Source organism: Pelmatolapia mariae, linkage group LG14 (genome assembly GCF_036321145.2).
Source record: "Pelmatolapia mariae isolate MD_Pm_ZW linkage group LG14, Pm_UMD_F_2, whole genome shotgun sequence".
Lineage (NCBI taxonomy): Eukaryota > Metazoa > Chordata > Actinopteri > Cichliformes > Cichlidae > Pelmatolapia > Pelmatolapia mariae.
Window position 1 is genome coordinate 19,824,481 of NC_086239.1, and position 18,487 is coordinate 19,842,967.

The following is an 18,487-nucleotide window of genomic DNA, read 5'->3' on the forward strand; positions in this document are numbered from 1 at the left end:
TTTAGAATCTTACCAAGAATTGGATCCTTTGATCTTTTGATCCTTGAATCCATAAATAGTGGTGAAAAGCTGCCGTCTCCTCTATCCCTGCATGGTTCTAAGCTACGTTTTCTTTCTTGTTTCGGTTGTTCTTGTAGTTTTTGTCCTCAGATGAGGTTTGAAGTGTCTGTGTTGTGCAGCTGGTCTGGTCTGTCTCTAGACAGGCCAGGCTGCACCCACCAGTAAATGGTGGAGGCTCACAAGGACATACTCAACACACAAGTTTCTGGCTTTCTGAACAACTCTGCACGAGGGTTTCTCCGATGAGGGCAGGGTAGTGAGGCACAGCCCCCCGTCCCCCGGTGACCCTGCTATGCCCACCTTCTTAGGGAAACCCTCTGCAGAGGAACCGAGAGAGCCAGGAACTTGTGAGTTGTGTACGTCCACTCAGGCATCATTCATACTTGCTCTGTAGGCAGTTCCTGTCAGAAGGAGGAGGCACAGCAGGAGCGTCGGGGGGCGGAAGACGGTGCCTCAGTGCCTCTCTCCTTCTGACATTGTAAAAAAAAAAAACCCACAAATTTATAATTATTTATATGTAGGTAATGTCCTGAAGAGCTTGATAACCACTTTTCTCTCTCTCTCTGTTTGTTTCTCGTCTGTTGTTGTGTGTGTTTGTGTGTATTGTTTTGTCTCTTTCAGACAGCTGCTGGTCCTCACCTCTGCAGTGCTGCCGTCTCCTGTATCCCTGCATGGTTCTAAGCCACATTTTCTTTCTTGTTTCTGTTGTTCTTGTAGTTTTTGTCCTCAGATGAGGTTTGAAGTGTCTGTGTTGTGCAGCTGGTCTGGTCTGTCTCTAGACAGGCCAGGCTGCACCCACCAGTAAATGGTGGAGGCTCACAAGGACATACTCAACACACAAGTTTCTGGCTTTCTGAACAACTCTGCACGAGGGTTTCTCCGACGAGGGCAGGGTAGTGAGGCACAGCCCCCCGTCCCCCGGTGACCCTGCTATGCCCACCTTCTTAGGGAAACCCTCTGCAGAGGAACCGAGAGAGCCAGGAACTTGTGAGTTGTGTACGTCCACTCAGGCATCATTCATACTTGCTCTGTAGGCAGTTCCTGTCAGAAGGAGGAGGCACAGCAGGAGCGTCGGGGGGCGGAAGACGGTGCCTCAGTGCCTCTCTCCTTCTGACATTGTAAAAAAAAAAAACCCCACAAATTTATAATTATTTATATGTAGGTAATGTCCTGAAGAGCTTGATAACCACTTTTCTCTCTCTCTCTGTTTGTTTCTCGTCTGTTGTTGTGTGTGTTTGTGTGTATTGTTTTGTCTCTTTCAGACAGCTGCGGGTCCTCACCTCTGCAGTGCTGCCGTCTCCTGTATCCCTGCATGGTTCTAAGCTACGTTTTCTTTCTTGTTTCTTTTGTTCTTGTAGTTTTTGTCCTCAGATGAGGTTTGAAGTGTCTGTGTTGTGCAGCTGGTCTGGTCTGTCTCTAGACAGGCCAGGCTGCACCCACCAGTAAATGGTGGAGGCTCACAAGGACATACTCAACACACAAGTTTCTGGCTTTCTGAACAACTCTGCACGAGGGTTTCTCCGACGAGGGCAGGGTAGTGAGGCACAGCCCCCCGTCCCCCGGTGACCCTGCTATGCCCACCTTCTTAGGGAAACCCTCTGCAGAGGAACCGAGAGAGCCAGGAACTTGTGAGTTGTGTACGTCCACTCAGGCATCATTCATACTTGCTCTGTAGGCAGTTCCTGTCAGAAGGAGGAGGCACAGCAGGAGCGTCGGGGGGCGGAAGACGGTGCCTCAGTGCCTCTCTCCTTCTGACATTGTAAAAAAAAAAACCCCACAAATTTATAATTATTTATATGTAGGTAATGTCCTGAAGAGCTTGATAACCACTTTTCTCTCTCTCTCTGTTTGTTTTTCGTCTGTTGTGTGTGTTTGTGTGTATTGTTTTGTCTCTTTCAGACAGCTGCGGGTCCTCACCTCTGCAGTGCTGCCGTCTCCTGTATCCCTGCATGGTTCTAAGCTACGTTTTCTTTCTTGTTTCTGTTGTTCTTGTAGTTTTTGTCCTCAGATGAGGTTTGAAGTGTCTGTGTTGTGCAGCTGGTCTGGACTGTCTCTAGACAGGCCAGGCTGCACCCACCAGTAAATGGTGGAGGCTCACAAGGACATACTCAACACACAAGTTTCTGGCTTTCTGAACAACTCTGCACGAGGGTTTCTCCGACGAGGGCAGGGTAGTGAGGCACAGCCCCCCGTCCCCCGGTGACCCTGCTATGCCCACCTTCTTAGGGAAACCCTCTGCAGAGGAACCGAGAGAGCCAGGAACTTGTGAGTTGTGTACGTCCACTCAGGCATCATTCATACTTGCTCTGTAGGCAGTTCCTGTCAGAAGGAGGAGGCACAGCAGGAGCGTCGGGGGGCGGAAGACGGTGCCTCAGTGCCTCTCTCCTTCTGACATTGTAAAAAAAAAAAAACCCACAAATTTATAATTATTTATATGTAGGTAATGTCCTGAAGAGCTTGATAACCACTTTTCTCTCTCTCTCTGTTTGTTTCTCGTCTGTTGTGTGTGTTTGTGTGTATTGTTTTGTCTCTTTCAGACAGCTGCGGGTCCTCACCTCTGCAGTGCTGCCGTCTCCTGTATCCCTGCATGGTTCTAAGCTACATTTTCTTTCTTGTTTCTGTTGTTCTTGTAGTTCTTGTCCTCAGATGAGGTTTGAAGTGTCTGTGTTGTGCAGCTGGTCTGGTCTGTCTCTAGACAGGCCAGGCTGCACCCACCAGTAAATGGTGGAGGCTCACAAGGACATACTCAACACACAAGTTTCTGGCTTTCTGAACAACTCTGCACGAGGGTTTCTCCGACGAGGGCAGGGTAGTGAGGCACAGCCCCCCGTCCCCCGGTGACCCTGCTATGCCCACCTTCTTAGGGAAACCCTCTGCAGAGGAACCGAGAGAGCCAGGAACTTGTGAGTTGTGTACGTCCACTCAGGCATCATTCATACTTGCTCTGTAGGCAGTTCCTGTCAGAAGGAGGAGGCACAGCAGGAGCGTCGGGGGGCGGAAGACGGTGCCTCAGTGCCTCTCTCCTTCTGACATTGTAAAAAAAAAAAAAACCCACAAATTTATAATTATTTATATGTAGGTAATGTCCTGAAGAGCTTGATAACCACTTTTCTCTCTCTCTCTGTTTGTTTCTCGTCTGTTGTTGTGTGTGTTTGTGTGTATTGTTTTGTCTCTTTCAGACAGCTACGGGTCCTCACCTCTGCAGTGCTGCCGTCTCCTGTATCCCTGCATGGTTCTAAGCTACATTTTCTTTCTTGTTTCTGTTGTTCTTGTAGTTTTTATCCTCAGATGAGGTTTGAAGTGTCTGTGTTGTGCAGCTGGTCTGGTCTGTCTCTAGACAGGCCAGGCTGCACCCACCAGTAAATGGTGGAGGCTCACAAGGACATACTCAACACACAAGTTTCTGGCTTTCTGAACAACTCTGCACGAGGGTTTCTCCGATGAGGGCAGGGCAGTGAGGCACAGCCCCCCATCCCCCGGTGACCCTGCTATGCCCACCTTCTTAGGGAAACCCTCTGCAGAGGAACCGAGAGAGCCAGGAACTTGTGAGTTGTGTACGTCCACTCAGGCATCATTCATACTTGCTCTGTAGGCAGTTCCTGTCAGAAGGAGGAGGCACAGCAGGAGCGTCGGGGGGCGGAAGACGGTGCCTCAGTGCCTCTCTCCTTCTGACATTGTAAAAAAAAAAAACCCACAAATTTATAATTATTTATATGTAGGTAATGTCCTGAAGAGCTTGATAACCACTTTTCTCTCTCTCTCTGTTTGTTTCTCGTCTGTTGTTGTGTGTGTTTGTGTGTATTGTTTTGTCTCTTTCAGACAGCTGCGGGTCCTCACCTCTGCAGTGCTGCCGTCTCCTGTATCCCTGCATGGTTCTAAGCTACATTTTCTTTCTTGTTTCTGTTGTTCTTGTAGTTCTTGTCCTCAGATGAGGTTTGAAGTGTCTGTGTTGTGCAGCTGGTCTGGTCTGTCTCTAGACAGGCCAGGCTGCACCCACCAGTAAATGGTGGAGGCTCACAAGGACATACTCAACACACAAGTTTCTGGCTTTCTGAACAACTCTGCACGAGGGTTTCTCCGACGAGGGCAGGGTAGTGAGGCACAGCCCCCCGTCCCCCGGTGACCCTGCTATGCCCACCTTCTTAGGGAAACCCTCTGCAGAGGAACCGAGAGAGCCAGGAACTTGTGAGTTGTGTACGTCCACTCAGGCATCATTCATACTTGCTCTGTAGGCAGTTCCTGTCAGAAGGAGGAGGCACAGCAGGAGCGTCGGGGGGCGGAAGACGGTGCCTCAGTGCCTCTCTCCTTCTGACATTGTAAAAAAAAAAAAAACCCACAAATTTATAATTATTTATATGTAGGTAATGTCCTGAAGAGCTTGATAACCACTTTTCTCTCTCTCTCTGTTTGTTTCTCGTCTGTTGTTGTGTGTGTTTGTGTGTATTGTTTTGTCTCTTTCAGACAGCTGCGGGTCCTCACCTCTGCAGTGCTGCCGTCTCCTGTATCCCTGCATGGTTCTAAGCTACATTTTCTTTCTTGTTTCTGTTGTTCTTGTAGTTCTTGTCCTCAGATGAGGTTTGAAGTGTCTGTGTTGTGCAGCTGGTCTGGTCTGTCTCTAGACAGGCCAGGCTGCACCCACCAGTAAATGGTGGAGGCTCACAAGGACATACTCAACACACAAGTTTCTGGCTTTCTGAACAACTCTGCACGACGGTTTCTCCGACGAGGGCAGGGTAGTGAGGCACAGCCCCCCGTCCCCCGGTGACCCTGCTATGCCCACCTTCTTAGGGAAACCCTCTGCAGAGGAACCGAGAGAGCCAGGAACTTGTGAGTTGTGTACGTCCACTCAGGCATCATTCATACTTGCTCTGTAGGCAGTTCCTTTCAGAAGGAGGAGGCACAGCAGGAGCGTCGGGGGGCGGAAGACGGTGCCTCAGTGCCTCTCTCCTTCTGACATTGTAAAAAAAAAACAACCCCACAAATTTATAATTATTTATATGTAGGTAATGTCCTGAAGAGCTTGATAACCACTTTTCTCTCTCTCTCTGTTTGTTTCTCGTCTGTTGTTGTGTGTGTTTGTGTGTATTGTTTTGTCTCTTTCAGACAGCTGCGGGTCCTCACCTCTGCAGTGCTGCCGTCTCCTGTATCCCTGCATGGTTCTAAGCTACATTTTCTTTCTTGTTTCTGTTGTTCTTGTAGTTTTTGTCCTCAGATGAGGTTTGAAGTGTCTGTGTTGTGCAGCTGGTCTGGTCTGTCTCTAGACAGGCCAGGCTGCACCCACCAGTAAATGGTGGAGGCTCACAAGGACATACTCAACACACAAGTTTCTGGCTTTCTGAACAACTCTGCACGAGGGTTTCTCCGACGAGGGCAGGGTAGTGAGGCACAGCCCCCCGTCCCCCGGTGACCCTGCTATGCCCACCTTCTTAGGGAAACCCTCTGCAGAGGAACCGAGAGAGCCAGGAACTTGTGAGTTGTGTACGTCCACTCAGGCATCATTCATACTTGCTCTGTAGGCAGTTCCTGTCAGAAGGAGGAGGCACAGCAGGAGCGTCGGGGGGCGGAAGACGGTGCCTCAGTGCCTCTCTCCTTCTGACATTGTAAAAAAAAAAAACCCACAAATTTATAATTATTTATATGTAGGTAATGTCCTGAAGAGCTTGATAACCACTTTTCTCTCTCTCTCTGTTTGTTTCTCGTCTGTTGTTGTGTGTGTTTGTGTGTATTGTTTTTTACTCTTTCAGACAGCTGCGGGTCCTCACCTCTGCAGTGCTGCCGTCTCCTGTATCCCTGCATGGTTCTAAGCTACGTTTTCTTTCTTGTTTCTGTTGTTCTTGTAGTTTTTGTCCTCAGATGAGGTTTGAAGTGTCTGTGTTGTGCAGCTGGTCTGGTCTGTCTCTAGACAGGCCAGGCTGCACCCACCAGTAAATGGTGGAGGCTCACAAGGACATACTCAACACACAAGTTTCTGGCTTTCTGAACAACTCTGCACGAGGGTTTCTCCGACGAGGGCAGGGTAGTGAGGCACAGCCCCCCGTCCCCCGGTGACCCTGCTATGCCCACCTTCTTAGGGAAACCCTCTGCAGAGGAACCGAGAGAGCCAGGAACTTGTGAGTTGTGTACGTCCACTCAGGCATCATTCATACTTGCTCTGTAGGCAGTTCCTGTCAGAAGGAGGAGGCACAGCAGGAGCGTCGGGGGGCGGAAGACGGTGCCTCAGTGCCTCTCTCCTTCTGACATTGTAAAAAAAAAAAACCCCACAAATTTATAATTATTTATATGTAGGTAATGTCCTGAAGAGCTTGATAACCACTTTTCTCTCTCTCTCTGTTTGTTTCTCGTCTGTTGTTGTGTGTGTTTGTGTGTATTGTTTTGTCTCTTTCAGACAGCTGCGGGTCCTCACCTCTGCAGTGCTGCCGTCTCCTGTATCCCTGCATGGTTCTAAGCTACATTTTCTTTCTTGTTTCTGTTGTTCTTGTAGTTTTTGTCCTCAGATGAGGTTTGAAGTGTCTGTGTTGTGCAGCTGGTCTGGTCTGTCTCTAGACAGGCCAGGCTGCACCCACCAGTAAATGGTGGAGGCTCACAAGGACATACTCAACACACAAGTTTCTGGCTTTCTGAACAACTCTGCACGAGGGTTTCTCCGACGAGGGCAGGGTAGTGAGGCACAGCCCCCCGTCCCCCGGTGACCCTGCTATGCCCACCTTCTTAGGGAAACCCTCTGCAGAGGAACCGAGAGAGCCAGGAACTTGTGAGTTGTGTACGTCCACTCAGGCATCATTCATACTTGCTCTGTAGGCAGTTCCTGTCAGAAGGAGGAGGCACAGCAGGAGCGTCGGGGGGCGGAAGACGGTGCCTCAGTGCCTCTCTCCTTCTGACATTGTAAAAAAAAAACCCCCACAAATTTATAATTATTTATATGTAGGTAATGTCCTGAAGAGCTTGATAACCACTTTTCTCTCTCTCTCTGTTTGTTTCTCGTCTGTTGTTGTGTGTGTTTGTGTGTATTGTTTTTTACTCTTTCAGACAGCTGCGGGTCCTCACCTCTGCAGTGCTGCCGTCTCCTGTATCCCTGCATGGTTCTAAGCTACGTTTTCTTTCTTGTTTCTGTTGTTCTTGTAGTTTTTGTCCTCAGATGAGGTTTGAAGTGTCTGTGTTGTGCAGCTGGTCTGGTCTGTCTCTAGACAGGCCAGGCTGCACCCACCAGTAAATGGTGGAGGCTCACAAGGACATACTCAACACACAAGTTTCTGGCTTTCTGAACAACTCTGCACGAGGGTTTCTCCGACGAGGGCAGGGTAGTGAGGCACAGCCCCCCGTCCCCCGGTGACCCTGCTATGCCCACCTTCTTAGGGAAACCCTCTGCAGAGGAACCGAGAGAGCCAGGAACTTGTGAGTTGTGTACGTCCACTCAGGCATCATTCATACTTGCTCTGTAGGCAGTTCCTGTCAGAAGGAGGAGGCACAGCAGGAGCGTCGGGGGGCGGAAGACGGTGCCTCAGTGCCTCTCTCCTTCTGACATTGTAAAAAAAAAAACCCCACAAATTTATAATTATTTATATGTAGGTAATGTCCTGAAGAGCTTGATAACCACTTTTCTCTCTCTCTCTGTTTGTTTCTCGTCTGTTGTTGTGTGTGTTTGTGTGTATTGTTTTTTACTCTTTCAGACAGCTGCGGGTCCTCACCTCTGCAGTGCTGCCGTCTCCTGTATCCCTGCATGGTTCTAAGCTACGTTTTCTTTCTTGTTTCTGTTGTTCTTGTAGTTTTTGTCCTCAGATGAGGTTTGAAGTGTCTGTGTTGTGCAGCTGGTCTGGTCTGTCTCTAGACAGGCCAGGCTGCACCCACCAGTAAATGGTGGAGGCTCACAAGGACATACTCAACACACAAGTTTCTGGCTTTCTGAACAACTCTGCACGAGGGTTTCTCCGACGAGGGCAGGGTAGTGAGGCACAGCCCCCCGTCCCCCGGTGACCCTGCTATGCCCACCTTCTTAGGGAAACCCTCTGCAGAGGAACCGAGAGAGCCAGGAACTTGTGAGTTGTGTACGTTCACTCAGGCATCATTCATACTTGCTCTGTAGGCAGTTCCTGTCAGAAGGAGGAGGCACAGCAGGAGCGTCGGGGGGCGGAAGACGGTGCCTCAGTGCCTCTCTCCTTCTGACATTGTAAAAAAAAAAAACCCACAAATTTATAATTATTTATATGTAGGTAATGTCCTGAAGAGCTTGATAACCACTTTTCTCTCTCTCTCTGTTTGTTTCTCGTCTGTTGTTGTGTGTGTTTGTGTGTATTGTTTTGTCTCTTTCAGACAGCTGCGGGTCCTCACCTCTGCAGTGCTGCCGTCTCCTGTATCCCTGCATGGTTCTAAGCTACGTTTTCTTTCTTGTTTCTGTTGTTCTTGTAGTTTTTGTCCTCAGATGAGGTTTGAAGTGTCTGTGTTGTGCAGCTGGTCTGGTCTGTCTCTAGACAGGCCAGGCTGCACCCACCAGTAAATGGTGGAGGCTCACAAGGACATACTCAACACACAAGTTTCTGGCTTTCTGAACAACTCTGCACGAGGGTTTCTCCGACGAGGGCAGGGTAGTGAGGCACAGCCCCCCGTCCCCCGGTGACCCTGCTATGCCCACCTTCTTAGGGAAACCCTCTGCAGAGGAACCGAGAGAGCCAGGAACTTGTGAGTTGTGTACGTCCACTCAGGCATCATTCATACTTGCTCTGTAGGCAGTTCCTTTCAGAAGGAGGAGGCACAGCAGGAGCGTCGGGGGGCGGAAGACGGTGCCTCAGTGCCTCTCTCCTTCTGACATTGTAAAAAAAAAAACCCCCACAAATTTATAATTATTTATATGTAGGTAATGTCCTGAAGAGCTTGATAACCACTTTTCTCTCTCTCTCTGTTTGTTTCTCGTCTGTTGTTGTGTGTGTTTGTGTGTATTGTTTTGTCTCTTTCAGACAGCTGCGGGTCCTCACCTCTGCAGTGCTGCCGTCTCCTGTATCCCTGCATGGTTCTAAGCTACGTTTTCTTTCTTGTTTCTGTTGTTCTTGTAGTTTTTGTCCTCAGATGAGGTTTGAAGTGTCTGTGTTGTGCAGCTGGTCTGGTCTGTCTCTAGACAGGCCAGGCTGCACCCACCAGTAAATGGTGGAGGCTCACAAGGACATACTCAACACACAAGTTTCTGGCTTTCTGAACAACTCTGCACGAGGGTTTCTCCGACGAGGGCAGGGTAGTGAGGCACAGCCCCCCGTCCCCCGGTGACCCTGCTATGCCCACCTTCTTAGGGAAACCCTCTGCAGAGGAACCGAGAGAGCCAGGAACTTGTGAGTTGTGTACGTCCACTCAGGCATCATTCATACTTGCTCTGTAGGCAGTTCCTGTCAGAAGGAGGAGGCACAGCAGGAGCGTCGGGGGGCGGAAGACGGTGCCTCAGTGCCTCTCTCCTTCTGACATTGTAAAAAAAAAAAACCCACAAATTTATAATTATTTATATGTAGGTAATGTCCTGAAGAGCTTGATAACCACTTTTCTCTCTCTCTCTGTTTGTTTCTCGTCTGTTGTTGTGTGTGTTTGTGTGTATTGTTTTGTCTCTTTCAGACAGCTGCGGGTCCTCACCTCTGCAGTGCTGCCGTCTCCTGTATCCCTGCATGGTTCTAAGCTACATTTTCTTTCTTGTTTCTGTTGTTCTTGTAGTTTTTGTCCTCAGATGAGTTTTGAAGTGTCTGTGTTGTGCAGCTGGTCTGGTCTGTCTCTAGACAGGCCAGGCTGCACCCACCAGTAAATGGTGGAGGCTCACAAGGACATACTCAACACACAAGTTTCTGGCTTTCTGAACAACTCTGCACGACGGTTTCTCCGACGAGGGCAGGGTAGTGAGGCACAGCCCCCCGTCCCCCGGTGACCCTGCTATGCCCACCTTCTTAGGGAAACCCTCTGCAGAGGAACCGAGAGAGCCAGGAACTTGTGAGTTGTGTACGTCCACTCAGGCATCATTCATACTTGCTCTGTAGGCAGTTCCTGTCAGAAGGAGGAGGCACAGCAGGAGCGTCGGGGGGCGGAAGACGGTGCCTCAGTGCCTCTCTCCTTCTGACATTGTAAAAAAAAAAAACCCACAAATTTATAATTATTTATATGTAGGTAATGTCCTGAAGAGCTTGATAACCACTTTTCTCTCTCTCTCTGTTTGTTTCTCGTCTGTTGTTGTGTGTGTTTGTGTGTATTGTTTTGTCTCTTTCAGACAGCTGCGGGTCCTCACCTCTGCAGTGCTGCCGTCTCCTGTATCCCTGCATGGTTCTAAGCTACATTTTCTTTCTTGTTTCTGTTGTTCTTGTAGTTTTTGTCCTCAGATGAGGTTTGAAGTGTCTGTGTTGTGCAGCTGGTCTGGTCTGTCTCTAGACAGGCCAGGCTGCACCCATCAGTAAATGGTGGAGGCTCACAAGGACATACTCAACACACAAGTTTCTGGCTTTCTGAACAACTCTGCACGACGGTTTCTCCGACGAGGGCAGGGTAGTGAGGCACAGCCCCCCGTCCCCCGGTGACCCTGCTATGCCCACCTTCTTAGGGAAACCCTCTGCAGAGGAACCGAGAGAGCCAGGAACTTGTGAGTTGTGTACGTCCACTCAGGCATCATTCATACTTGCTCTGTAGGCAGTTCCTTTCAGAAGGAGGAGGCACAGCAGGAGCGTCGGGGGGCGGAAGACGGTGCCTCAGTGCCTCTCTCCTTCTGACATTGTAAAAAAAAAAAAAAACCCACAAATTTATAATTATTTATATGTAGGTAATGTCCTGAAGAGCTTGATAACCACTTTTCTCTCTCTCTCTGTTTGTTTCTCGTCTGTTGTTGTGTGTGTTTGTGTGTATTGTTTTGTCTCTTTCAGACAGCTGCGGGTCCTCACCTCTGCAGTGCTGCCGTCTCCTGTATCCCTGCATGGTTCTAAGCTACGTTTTCTTTCTTGTTTCTGTTGTTCTTGTAGTTTTTGTCCTCAGATGAGGTTTGAAGTGTCTGTATTGTGCAGCTGGTCTGGTCTGTCTCTAGACAGGCCAGGCTGCACCCACCAGTAAATGGTGGAGGCTCACAAGGACATACTCAACACACAAGTTTCTGGCTTTCTGAACAACTCTGCACGAGGGTTTCTCCGACGAGGGCAGGGTAGTGAGGCACAGCCCCCCGTCCCCCGGTGACCCTGCTATGCCCACCTTCTTAGGGAAACCCTCTGCAGAGGAACCGAGAGAGCCAGGAACTTGTGAGTTGTGTACGTCCACTCAGGCATCATTCATACTTGCTCTGTAGGCAGTTCCTGTCAGAAGGAGGAGGCACAGCAGGAGCGTCGGGGGGCGGAAGACGGTGCCTCAGTGCCTCTCTCCTTCTGACATTGTAAAAAAAACCACCATGCTAGGCCCACCTTCTTAGGGAAACCCTCTGCAGAGGAGCTGTGAGACATAGGAACTTGTTAGGTTTTTGGCCTCAACATCATATTTATGTAAAACTAAATTTTCAGTTAACATTTGAACCCCACTCGGTCGCGACAGATGGCCACCCCTTTCTGAGCCTGGTTCTGTCGGAGGTTTCTCCTTGTTAAAAGGGAGTTTTTCCTCCCCACCGTCGCCAAGTGCTTGCTCATGGGGGATTTTGGGGCTTTGTTAAAACAACCGCTGATAAGTTCAGTTGTATCAAATTTAGGACTCAGCAATTATGTAAATGGATGGTTCGTCATCAAGTTAGGAATCATTCATTTAAAACATATTCGCGAGTCATATTTAGTTGTGTATAAATATGAATTCTGGGACACTAAGGCCAAACACAGACTAATTTGTACAATTGGGGAAAAAAATTAATAAAAAAATTGGAAGAAATAGATCTGTCATTGTTTCATGTAGATTTCAAGTAGCACACCATTTGATGTCATTATATTTTTGTTGCATTTGCAGTGCTGGTGTTATACTCCTCAAATTAATAAAATCATAAAAATTTATCTTTTTGCCTTGCTTCATATATTTACTGTTTCTTGGCTAGCTTTAGTCATGCTAGCAACAACAAAGGCAGAAACAGATACACATCAGAGAATCAAATGGAAAATGAAAAAAATCAAAACATAAATAAGTTTCAGATTACTAAAGCTATCAATGGATCCACTGTCCCCATAGTGAAAACACATTTATATTATGTTCAAGTCAGTTGTTATCCAATTTTAAAACTATAAAATACAATAATGTCTGTTTTTAGTTTATTTTGTTAATAAATAATTTTTTTAGGATTTTCAGAAAAACTAACATTATACATAGTAAAATAAGTAAGTACAAACTAAGTAACATTTTATATGTATAGCACTTTTCAAGATAAAAATCACAACGTGCTTTACAGAGAAACAAAAATATAAAAAAATTAACCACAAGCAAGTTTTAAAAGATGAGTTTTTAGCATTTTTTTAAAAAGAGATCACTGAGTCCCTAGATCCCAAGCTCAAAGGGAGAGAGTTCCAGACTCTGGGGGCCACAGTTTCAAAAGCTCTGTCACCTTTTGTTTTCAGCCTCGTATAATGGACAACCAGCAAGCCCTGATCACATGATCTCAGGGACCTGCTGGCGATGTATGGATATTAAAGATCTCTGATATATGTCGGTGCCTGTTCATCCAGAGCCCTTAATGTTAAAGTGATATTCTTAAAGCGGACTCTGAATTTAATGGGGAGCCAGTGCAGCTGGATCAACAGGTGTGTGACATGAGAGTACTTGGAAGACAAGGTCAGAAGCCTTGCAGCAGCATTCTGAACACCCTGCAGACGTTCCCAGGAGGCATTACATAAACAAGTGAACAAAGAATTACAATAGTCCAAACGAGATGAAGGAAATGCGTGTATGACAATTTCGAGTTCTGAGCATGACACAATGGATTCAGCTTAGCAATGTTTCTTTAAATATAATAACAGGAGCAAACCAGAGATTTAACATGAGCATCCAAAGTCAGAGCTGAGTCAAAGTTTACTCCAAGATCCCTAGTAGAGGATTTGGCAAATGTAGCAAGAGGGCCTAAATTTTCCATAACCTTGGGCACAAATTTATCGGAAGCACAAAGAAGGACTTTGGTTTTCTCCTCATTAAGTTGAAGAAAGTTATCAGCCATCAAACCTCTAATGGAGTCTATGCGCCTATGCAAAATCTGTAGTTTGGAAACATCTTGGGGCTTAAAGGAGATATACAACTGAATATCATCTGTATAGTAGTGATAAAAAATGTCCTTAAGAGTGCTCAGAAGGTGCTGAAGAGGAAGCAATTACAACAACAACAATAAAGGTCCCAAACAGGACCTTGTGGCACACCTGGCTGTAGCTCAGGCAGGTAGAGCAGGTCATCTACTGATCGGAAGGTTGGTGGTTCAATTCATGGCTTTCCGCTAGTCTACATGCCAAATATCCTTGGGCAAGATACTAACCTTTTACATTACATTACATTGGTGCATTCATGAATGCACTAACAGCTTAGGAAAAAGTGCTTGTGTGAATGGGTGAGATTGAGTGAATGAATTAGTTGTATAAAGCACTTTGAGTGCTCAGATAGAGAAGAAGAGCACTATATAAGAACCAGTAAATTTACCACAGGTAAGAGAAGTAGAAAAGGACCTATATTTAGAGATGTAAACTAATCCAAAGCAGACCCAGATACACCCACCCAGTGTCTCAGCCTATCTAGCAAAATGTGATTAGCTACTGTATCAAAGGCAGAGGTCAGGTCCAACATCAGCAAAACAGAGTATTCTCCTGCATCATATCTCATCAAGATGTCACTGGAGAGTCTGAGAAGTGCAGTTTCAGTAGAGTGAGCTCTATGGAAGCCAGATTGGAATTTATCCAGAATGTTGTAGTCATCCAGAACAGCTATCAGCTGCTTAGCCACAACCATTTCTAAAATCTTAGTGATGAATGGTAGTTTTGAAATTGGTCTATAACTGCTAAGCAAAGAAGCGTCAAGCTTGGGTTTTGTTTTGTTTTTTAACAGTGGGTGAATGACAGCATTCTTACAATGAACACCAGTGAGGTATTGATAATCGTAAGCACACAGGGACAGATAGACTGAAAGATATTTTTAAACAAAGATCCAGGTAAAATATCAAGAGAGCAGGAGGAGGCTTTCATTGAACTAATTTGACCAGCTCAGATAAGGACACAGGTAAAAATCTTTCTAAAATCACCGGCCTAGCTTGTGTTGGGGAAGACAACAGAGGCAAAGAGGGAGAGATATTGTTCCTCACATACAACTTTTTCAATGAAGAAAGAAAGAAAATGTTTACAATCTTCATTCAATGAAACTGGGCCAGCAGGTGGAGCAGGAGCAACAATATCACTAATGGTGTCAAATAACACCTTGGGGTTACCTCTGCTCCTTGAAACTAAGTCTGAGAAATAAGCAGCTCCTGCATCTCAAACTGATGTGTTGAAACTAAAAGGTCCTTTAAATGAAGGAGATGAACATGTAGACAAGTTTTCCTCAATAATGGCTCAACTTTACAAGAGGAATGCTTTAAACAGCGAATGCTGTCATTTATTCACGGGGAGGGTTTTGACAGGACAAACATTGTCTAAAGTAGAAAGACAATGATTATTAAAAAGATTTGTTAGTGAATCAACATCGTTATAGGAAGGTAAAACTAAATTCAAAATATCAGAAAATTTAGCAGCAGTAGAAGAATTTAAGGTGCGAGAGCTAACCCCAGGTCGAACAGGAGAGAGGAACAGGTGGAAAGTCAAGTTAAAAATCAATGTTTAAACCTAAAGTAAAAACAATGTACAGTGTGTGTCCTTTGGTGTGTGGGACCAGACACATGGTGTGTAAAATGAAAAGAATCCACGACGTTAAGAAATCCTCTGGCAAAGAGGTGCGAGTCATCATCAATGTGTATTTTAAAATCCCTGACTATAACCAGTCTGGACAGCTTCAAGGTGGAGGATAAAAAGTCCCTGTGTACATGCACAGACCACATGTGCATAATGTTGTGCACATAAACTCACAGATGTATCTGACAACTCAAGTTTGTGACATTAAATTTGTATTCTAATGTTAAAAATGTAATACATACATTTAATTAGGGCAGGTTATCATCACTGATTTCTATAATCGATTTGATATCGATTCACAAGGTCCCGATTTGATTTGATTCAATCCCCAATTTGATTCGATTCGATTCAATTTTGACTCAGACAGTCAGAAATAATATAATTATGATCATTTATTAGTACTGACCCTTGTGAGGCTTCATCAGAAGTGTAAGCATCTGCCAGCAGATGCCTTTGTGTCAAAACAGCTGAGGATAAAACAGAAACGCATGAAAGAGATTTTCCTGGCCTGGCTTTTTATAGCAGGTAACCTTAAAAATATTCTGCAGTAGAACAAAATGGAATAAAACCATGAATTAACATATGAACATTACTTGGTGAAGTGAAGCAGGGCAATGTTACAGAGGTTTTATATAAGACACAGCTAAGCATTTTGCAATTTGGCAGAATTTAAAAGGTTTTAATTTCTTCTCTATTAAACAGCAGAAATTAAGCTTTCTTGTGAGAGGTCATTTTTGAAAAACAAAACAACGGCCAACAGCACTGTACACAACAGTAGACTGGTGCATAATAACCCAGCGAATCATGCACAAAACAGAGATTTGAATGGAAAACTGTTCTTGAAGTACACAGAGAGAGAGAGAGAGAGAGAGAGAGTTGTGCAAGAAGTGCGATTTTTATTGTGGTGGAAGCAAAACAGTGAAAGTAAGAGGGAATTCATGATGGTATTTATTAAATGTGAAGTGTAGTTTTGATCTTCTTTTGCTGCTTGTTCAGTCAGTTTTGGTTGAAGAGTGACAAAACCTGCAGCTTCAGAATCTGTGAGATGTTGGCTTTCAGCCACAGCGGCATGTTGGGTGAGAAAGCCGACAACTCACAGATTTTGATGCGTCGGGGCCGCACTTTGTGTTTACATCTTTGTGTGGAATCTGTTTGCCTGCTCTCATTTGCTGTTTTAGCTGTTTGGTGGTTGTTGAAATAGCTTTAACCTGAGATTCTGGCGATTCTTACAAAATACATATTTATTCAAAAATCGATTCAGGATTTAATGAATCAATATCGCATTATTCAAGCTATAATCGATTTGAATCAGAAAATCTTTTTTTTATTTAAACCCACTCCTATGAAATATTCACACCAGGCCATCTGACAACAACAGCAATGCCACATTCATTCATCATTCTTCCTCGGTTTGGTTTCAGCAGGCTGTCTTGAGGATGTTTGCATGTCTAAGTGCTTTGAGTTGCTGCAAAAGGATGATTAGATTTGTGGATTACTGCAATGAATAGTGGAACAGATGTACCTAATAAAGTGGTTGCTAATTACATGTAGCATGACTTTGCTGGTCTATACATCATGCTTTGTTCTCAGATTGCCTGATTGTATAAAGTTTTCAAAAAAAAAATCTACTCTACATTAGGCCTGTGTAACCAAGGTAACATCTGACCCCACTTCCGGAAATCCCTTTATTGTGGCGGGAATGAACTCTGTATAACTTCCGGGTCAATCCGCTGCATCTCCCCTGCTCTCATCATTGCTGCTGCTTCTGTGGTTGGTGTGCTTGTCAGATATTGGATTTCGTCCAAAACTCAAACGTGGCATTGGCATAGGAGCGCGGCTAAAAACTTTTAAATATTACTCTTTCTGGGTCACAAAATAAACTTTTAAGTTATTTTCAAGCAGAGGCGGAGCCAGACATTTTATACACCCGGGCCTTAGCCCTAAAAGGTAGTATGCATGTGGGATGGGGGGGGGGGGGGGGTGTTAGAAATGACTGAAAGATTTATTTGGCTGTGTTTTGAGTTTTGTTCAAAAAAGAATGACTTCATATAGGGAAAAAAATCACATATGCAGGACACCTTAAACTAGTTTGTTAATCAAGCAGCAAGGCAGAACAAAATCAAGACACGGGGACTAAACCCCAACTCAACCAGACCCAGAACTGATCGGGAATTAAATCAGGACTACTTTAGGACTTAACCAAGGCAGAACCAGAATCAAAACACTGAAAATCATCATAGACCTGCACTACACTTATTTTTTTAATTCTACCAAACTACACTATTTAGATTCAGAAAAGTTTATATAACTATTTAGCCTTGTTGTGCAAACAAGCCTGCATAACTTAATAAATATAGAACTTGAAAAATAACAAACCTAAAAAGATACACTAGGTACTAAATACATGTTCTGTTGAGTTTTGGCAAACAACCATTTGACTAACATGTCTGTCTCACCTGGCTCCTGTTCCATCTCTGTTCTGTCCTCATTCTCCTCTCCATCTCCCTCTCTGCTCCTCTCTCTCCCTCTTTGTGCTGACAATCAAGCCAAACACCAACATCATCAAATATACAGTTGAAACCAGATATTTACACACTCTTTAGATAAACACTTTTTTAATTGTAACATCAAATCAGACTAAATGTTTATTTTTTTTAGATGGATAAATATAAAAAACATATTTGTTAAATTTAAGAGTAAAGAGAGAAATTGTCTGTATTTCTTAATTGCAAATGGCACCAAAATTGTATTCAAAATTGAGCCGCACTTATGCAGGTCCACAATTCTTTTCCTGGTGTTTTGGTTGATATCTCTTGATTTTCTCATGACAAAGAAACAGGCTCTGTGTTTTGGGGGTGCCTTATATGCGTGCACAGGTGTGCCACCAATTTACTCACATGGACTCTACTAATCTATCAGAAGCTTCTTCAGCTCAGAATGGAATCGTCTGGAGATTTCTTATTAATTAACAATAAACTTAGTATATATGTACTCCTAAATTTGATAAAAGTGATAAAAAATAGCTCTCTCTTTATTCTGACATTTAACTAATTCAAAAGATATTTCAATATTTATTTATCTAAAACAAAAACGTTTACTCTAAATTGATGTTTAACAGTAAAAAAAATATTGGTTTTTCCCTAAAGTGTATGTAAATATCTGGTTTCAACTGTGAATATACTGCTGTGTATTGAAATTCCTCTTGTTTTGCATAGAAATATACTGAACAACATACAAAGCATAATATATAAAATAACAATGGACATAAGGGGCTTCTTTCAAAGAAAAAACTCAGGTAAATGTTGTGTTCATCAGTACATAACTGAAACCAATTTAGAGTGCTTTATCAAGCCGTGGAGGGTAACAACTGAAGATATCAAATAAACACACATGTAAGCTAAGACTCTCTAAAAAACCGGCATTGTTGTTCGGCTTTTCACTTCGCAATTTCGGCTTTTCACTTCGCAATTTGTTGTTTCACTCGAGGAGCAAGCAACATAATATGGGTCAAGTGATCAGTTTGATATCAATCTTTTGTGATACACCATCATACTTACATTATTTGTACAGTACGAATGATTTGCTTTGGTACCTGGTAGAGTTGG